A 6,000-nucleotide genomic window follows, 5' to 3' on the forward strand; every position below is an offset into this window, starting at 1 on the left:
CAGCTTTCCAGTTTCTGCAATACCTGTTAGCTAGTAATGTTAGCTTTCCAGTTTCTGCAATACCTGTTAGCTAGTAATGTTAGCTTTCCAGTTTCCGCAATGCCTGTTAGCAAGTAATGTTAGCTTTCCAGTTTCTGCAATACCTGTTTAATAGCAAGTAATGTTAGCTTTCCAGTTTCTGCAATACCTGTTAGCAAGTATTGTTAGCTTTCCAGTTTCTGCAATACCTGTTAGCAAGTAATGTTAGCTTTCCAGTTTCTGCAATACCTGTTAGCAAGTATTGTTAGCTTTCTAGTTTCTGCAATACCTGTTAGCAAGTAATGTTAGCTTTCCAGTTTCTGCAATACCTGTTAGCAAGTAATGTTAGCTTTCCATTTTCTGCAATACCTGTTAGCAAGTATTGTTAGCTTTCCAGTTTCTGCAATACCTGTTAGCAAGTAATGTTAGCTTTCCAGTTTCTGCAATACCTGTTAGCAAGTATTGTTAGCTTTCCAGTTTCTGCAATACCTGTTAGCAAGTAATGTTCGCTTTCCCGTTTCTGCAATACCTGTTAGCAAGTAATGTTAGCTTTCCATTTTCTGCAATACCTGTTAGCAAGTATTGTTAGCTTTCCACTTTCCGCAATGCCTGTTAGCAAGTAATGTTAGCTTTCCAGTTTCTGCAATACCTGTTAGCAAGTATTGTTAGCTTTCCAGTGTCTGTAATACCTGTTAGCAAGTAATGTTAGCTTTCCAGTTTCTGCAATACCTGTTAGCAAGTAATGTTAGCTTTCCAGTTTCTGCAATACCTGTTAGCAAGTATTGTTAGCTTTCCAGTTTCTGCAATACCTGTTAGCAAGTAATGTTAGCTTTCCAGTTTCTGCAATACATGTTAGCAAGTAATGTCAGCTTTCCAGTTTCTGCAATACCTGTTAGCTAGTAATGTTAGCTTTCCAGTTCCTTCAATACCTGTTAGCTAGTAATGTTAGCTTTCCAGTTTCCGCAATGCCTGTTAGCAAGTAATGTTAGCTTTCCAGTTTCTGCAATACCTGTTAGCAAGTAATATTAGCTTTCCAGTGTCTGTAATACTTGTTAGCAAGTACTAGTAATGTATGCTTTCCAGTTTCTGCAGTACCTGTTAGCTAGTAATGTTAGCTTTCCAGTTTCTGCAAACCTGTTAGCAAGTAATGTTAGCTTTCCATATTCTGCAATACCTGTTAGCAAGTAATGTTAGCTTTCCATATTCTGCAATACCTGTTAGCAAGTATTGTTAGCTTTCCATATTCTGCAATACCTGTTAGCAAGTATTGTTAGCTTTCCAGTTTCTGCAATACCTGTTAGCAAGTATTGTTAGCTTTCCAGTTTTGTAATACCTGTTAGCAAGTATTGTTAGCTTTCCAGTTTCTACAATACCTGTTAGCAAGTAATGTTGGCTTTCCAGTTTCTGCAATACCTGTTAGCAAGTAATGTCAGCTTTCCAGTTTCTGCAATACCTGTTAGCTAGTAATGTTAGCTTTCCAGTTTCTGCAATACCTGTTAGCAAGTAATGTTAGCTTTCCAGTTTCTGCAATACCTGTTAGCTAGTAATGTTAGCTTTCCATAGCGATTCAACTAATTCCAGCGGACGGTCTGTGGCTAGTAAGGAATCGTCTTTGACCACATGCGCAAATCTGTCTCGTCAGGAAGATATTTAATATCCCGAATTTATAATAGTTCCATCGTATAACCGATCTGCTAGAGAATATTTGTTACCATGTTTAATAAATTCGTATTTATCGTATAATAAAATGTAGCCAAATGTATATTATGTGTCACACGGTTTTCTGCTGAACCACTAGCAGGCTATGTTACCACATCTATGACAATGACAAAGGTGAATTTTGATGATTTTTACGATCGTCCGGATGAGCAAATCACTGAATGGGTCTTTAGTTCCTCCTCTCCTTATCCTGCCAATATTATATGAATCAAAGAAAAATAAAGAAAAAATAAAATTAAACAAGAAAAAAAAAGACAAAGAAAAGAAACAATAAAAGAAAAACAATAGAATAAATTAAACTAAATATGAAAAAAAATGATCACGAAAGGAGTCTTTAGAAAATGCAAGAAAATATAAATGAAAAGTTTGAACAATATTTTGTTTATAAAAGTTTGTGTGACCGTGATGAGGCTCGAACTCACCATCTTCCGATCTAAAGAACCAAAGTCTTATGCCTTGCCAAGTGAGCTATGCTCGTGAGATGCGAAATAAAGATAAAATAATACATTGTATACCTGCTTGTGTCGGTAAATGATTTGCTCAAATTCCATAATGATATATTATTGTGGAGGGCGCTAGCGTGAAATATGCTATCATCACAGTCGCTTCTATTCCTTATAGACGGGTTTCTACGGTAGTTTTGTAAGGGTATCCACAGTCTACCTTGATCTTCTTGATTTAACTTTTTGAGGGCATCCTGAGCCGGGAAATATTACCTTGATTTAGTTTGCAGTTATACAATTTCCGTATAACTACAAGAGGACACTATTAAACAGGCCTGTTTGGGCACTTATTTCGCAAGTTTTCATCATTTTAAGATGAATAAGAAACGTCCAATTTACGAGTAACTCTGTGGATTCGTGGGTAAAGCCGAGTTTTGCTAAATACAGTAGGCCTACTACTAGTTTTGGGGTTTACCTTTCTGAAGCGAAAGTAGATGCACAAACCATACTGCAGTTACTGTCCGTTTTCCTATACACAATACACAGTGCTCTTTCCCATTGACGCGTGACCTTTACAAATAGCCCTACGTTAACAGTATGGGGATATGACTAGTTAACGTCGCTGTGTGAAAAATAACCGGCCAATATTAAAAGTACTCTTCTAAAGTTCTAGAAAATATAGTTTTTAACATGTCCTAAATTTTTAGCTAATTTAGATGTTTGGAAATATTCGTACTTTGGTGTTTTAGTTAATGTTATAGGTAATAGTACATTGCCTAGTTAACGTCGCTGTGTGAAAAATAACCGGCCAATATTAAAAGTACTCTTCTAAAATTCTAGACAATATAGTTTTGTAACATGTCCTAAATTTTTAGCAAATTTAGATGTTTGGAAATACTCGTACTTTTGTGTTTTAAGAAGGATATGTAAACGACAGATAACACCAAAAATATGAAGAAATTATTTCTAAACCGTGTTAAGTCAAAAATCATTATGTTGCTCATTTTCAAGAATGCTGGTTTACAAAAAGCACGACATTGTCTGATTTCGTGAACAAAGCCACACATAACATTGTTTCCTTTCGTTTCCTTTATAATCGGTTACCCAACTGAAGCTATGAATATCAGCTTTATTGCGATATCGCACATGAAAACAGTCACTTGTGCACAACCAGAGAAGATCCGATTTAATCAGTTGAGCTGTTTCAATGAGTGTTATCTTGGTTTAATAGCTTTTAATGGGGTTAAGTCCTGCAAAGGTCGAGATGAATTCTACTGTAGACATGACTGCATCATGCTGTAAGTACTGTAAAAAACACAGTGGCGTAACTACGGGGGGGCAACATGCCCCGGGCGCCACCCTTAGGGGGGCTCCAAATTGACCAATTCAGCATCGATTCTGCGCCCCTCCCAGCAATGAAAGTCAAAATTTGCCCACACTTGGCGCGCATTTCAGCACAAAATCAATTAAGAGAACATTTTAAGACCGATATTCAACTTCTAGTAACCAAAATTAATAAGTGGTATGCCTTATTTGTCCAAAATTTCAAGAATTGTGGCCCGCGTCTAAGATATTCTCGGGGGGGGGTGGGGGGGGTAGGGGCGCCAATTTTGTTTCTTGCCCCGGGCGCTATAGTTACGCCACTGAAAAAACATTTGAATATGTGCTGATTTAGATTTCAAATAAATATTCTCCTTGCTTTACAGGGATAGGATTTCTTCAGGATTCACGGGTATCAAAAATTTTAACCGTCGTAGATTTTTTTAAAGCGGTGAACGTCCGGGAACGTGTGTTCCTCCGTCCCCCCTATTTTACTTCACTTTTAGAGAAGTAACCGTACAATGAATAAGCTAGACACTACAGGCCGGTTTCTCGAAGCATGACTAGTGGTCAGGTTTTCTAAGCCATCAGGCTTAGGTCCAATTAGTCCCATATACCAGTGCTTACAATTTCACATCAGGGCTAGCAGGGGCGGCGGAACGATTTTGAAAGTGTAGGGGCCAGTCAGGGTGATGTAAAAAATTGAAATAATTGCGGCTAAGCGGGCATCGCGTCGCGCCTGCGCGACGCAGGGGGGTGTCTGAGGGGGGATGTGCCCCCCTCAGAAGTGAGAAACTTTTGCAAACTGAAGGGGCCTTATTGTGTACAATTTTAGTTTGAAAAATCCGAAAATGGGTTAAATGAAGGCCCAAATTGAAGCCATTCGTGGAAAGTTTTCACTATTACTGTATAAATTATTGCTATTAGTGTTGGGTGTCCAAAGCAGAAGCGAAAAGGGAAATTTGTTTATCCATACATTTTTGTAGGCCTACACACTGTGTATTAACACAGGGGAGTTGGACAATTTTGCAAAATGAAGGTCATTTTTATACTTTCTTTAAGCATGTTACGGGTCTAGAATAGAGATTTGATTATTTATGTTCACCCAGACATGTGACACACAGCACATTATGGGTTAAAAGTGGGGGGGGGGGGGGCCGGTTCCGCCGCCCTTGAGGGCTAGCCTACTGGCTTAAGAAGCCTGACCACTAGCCAAGCTTTAAGAAATCAGACCATAGTGTTTATGCCAATAGAGACAAGTCTTAAGGGTAGACGAGGTATTATTGGTCGAAGCAACCCAAAAAAAAAAATCGATTTTCATTATCTAAATCAATATAGTATTGAAAAATAATACTTTGATGTTTTGCAAAAGTTCATTCTACAAAATCATATACTTCAAAAACTTGTTTGATTTATTGTTAATAATGAGTATGTACGTTTTAGTGTTATTGTTTCAACATCAACTCACGAACCACAAGACTTAGAAAAGTATATCTGTGATATTTGAATTGTTTTACACACTTGCTATGAAATGATCAATGCAATTTTGCCAAAGCTCACTACCATTCGCAAGATGCTGTGAAGATCAAATCACAAAACAGTTGCTAATCTTAATATTTAATGCTCAGCCATAAGGAATAACTGTGCAAATCTAACAGGGAACGATATTCCATTTTATTGGCAACCTTCTAGCTTTCTATAATTTGCAAATATTTCTGAAAAGAAAAGTTGTTTAAGGCTATTACCTCAATTTTTAGATCATTTTTAAGGGCTCTGATAGCAATGTTTTCACATATTTTTTGTGGGACCTGAGAGCACCTCAGACATATCGAATTGAATTTTTTTCAGGTTGGGGGGGATTCTATATCTTCAGTATGAAAGGTCAAAATTTTCAATTGATTGTCGGCTTTTCATCCTAGCTACATACACTTAAAGTACATATCGTTAGATTTATAAAGTTTACTTTGCTTCGAGGACTGTTGAATATCAAAAATATTGATTTTTAATCATTTGCCATAAAATGTGTATAATCGCGAATTTCAAAAAATCAAAAAAATTATTTGACATCATCAGGACATTAAGGGATCTGGAATGAGCGTTTTGAGCGTTTCGACAGTATTTTTGTGGGGCATGAGAGCACATCAGACATATCGAATTGCATTCTGAATACGAAGAATGTCTTTCTGATATCAAATAATTTTCATTTTTTAAATTCACGATATAATACAAATTTTATGACAAATTTTTACAATTTGATATTTTTCACATATTTGATATATAACAGTCCTCGACGTAAATTTTATAAATCTAATGATATATTCTTAAAGTGTATGTAGCTGGAAGGAAAAGCCGACGATCAATTGAAAATTTGACCTTTCATATTGAAGATATGGATTTTTTTCCCAAAAGACCAAATTTTTGTTGGTGTTTTGGAAAAAAAATCCATATCTTCAATACGAAAGGTCAAAATTTTCAATTGATCATCGGCTTTTCATCCCAC

The sequence above is a fragment of the Amphiura filiformis genome, chromosome 16 (assembly GCF_039555335.1).
Source record: "Amphiura filiformis chromosome 16, Afil_fr2py, whole genome shotgun sequence".
NCBI classification, from domain to species: domain Eukaryota; kingdom Metazoa; phylum Echinodermata; class Ophiuroidea; order Amphilepidida; family Amphiuridae; genus Amphiura; species Amphiura filiformis.